The sequence below is a fragment of the Egretta garzetta genome, unplaced genomic scaffold (assembly GCF_000687185.1).
Source record: "Egretta garzetta isolate BGI_Z169 unplaced genomic scaffold, ASM68718v1 scaffold19, whole genome shotgun sequence".
Lineage (NCBI taxonomy): Eukaryota > Metazoa > Chordata > Aves > Pelecaniformes > Ardeidae > Egretta > Egretta garzetta.
Window position 1 is genome coordinate 334,405 of NW_009260768.1, and position 1,052 is coordinate 335,456.

A 1,052-nucleotide genomic window follows, 5' to 3' on the forward strand; every position below is an offset into this window, starting at 1 on the left:
GGGGGCAGGCCCTGCCCCGGCCCTCCAGTGAGCCCCCAGCCATTCCCACAGGCTGGGGGTGCTGGGGAGCAGGGCGATGTGACACCAGGGGAACACCTGGCTGCCTGAATGTAGGGAGTTTCTATTTTATTTAATTTTTTAAGTGTATTATTTAAAGCTAGCTCTGGCAGGCAGATGTCCAAGAACAGATGTTGACCTGCTGAGACAGAGCCAGGATGCTGGTGCTTGCCCCCATCTCCCCACCAGAGCCCTCCATCTCCCCACCAGAGCCCCCCCATCCCTCCCAAGCACCCACAGAGGATCGGTGCTAGTGAGGAGCCCACCCCATCTTCCCAACCACCAAAGCAAGTCAAACACATGTGCTGTGGCCAGAAGACCTGTCCAACCTACTGTCCTGCTCCAGCTTTACTTTAGGTCAAAGCAAACCTTATTTTGACTCCAGATAATTTTTTTTTTTCTTTTGAAAGATGATGATCTAAGAGCTGCCAGTTTTCGTTACATTTTTCCAGGGATTGCTGAGCGCTTTCTTTCTGTGTCCCCAGTGGTGGGGACCAGAGGTGGGCCAAGGCGCTGAGCTGGGGCGACAGCAGATTTTGGGGTCAAAACACAGCCCTGTGCCCCTCCACCAGAAAGCACCACCCTGCCAGCAGCTGGAAGGATGCTTCTCAGGACTGAGCGAGCCAGGGCTCTGGCGTCCTCCTGCCATGGATGAGTGAGGGTTCCAGAGCCTCCTCTCAGTTTGCACATGATTTTTTCCCCACAACAGCCCCCCCTGCACAGCTCCTGTGCCTGCCTGCCCTGGGACCAGCAGCTCATCCCCGCGGGGTTATTCCTCAGCACAGCAAATCCTCATGAGTCAGTACAGATGAATGGCAGGTGGATAAAGGCTTTATTTATTAAAATAATAATTCTTTTTTTCTTTGTGAGGCAGAAAACCTACAAGGCTGGATGTGATGTGACACAGGTAACCAAGTCCTAGGGCTGCATCCGATCACACATATCAGTAACACTGACAAAATACACTGAATATTTTCCTTTGTGGCTCCAAGGGC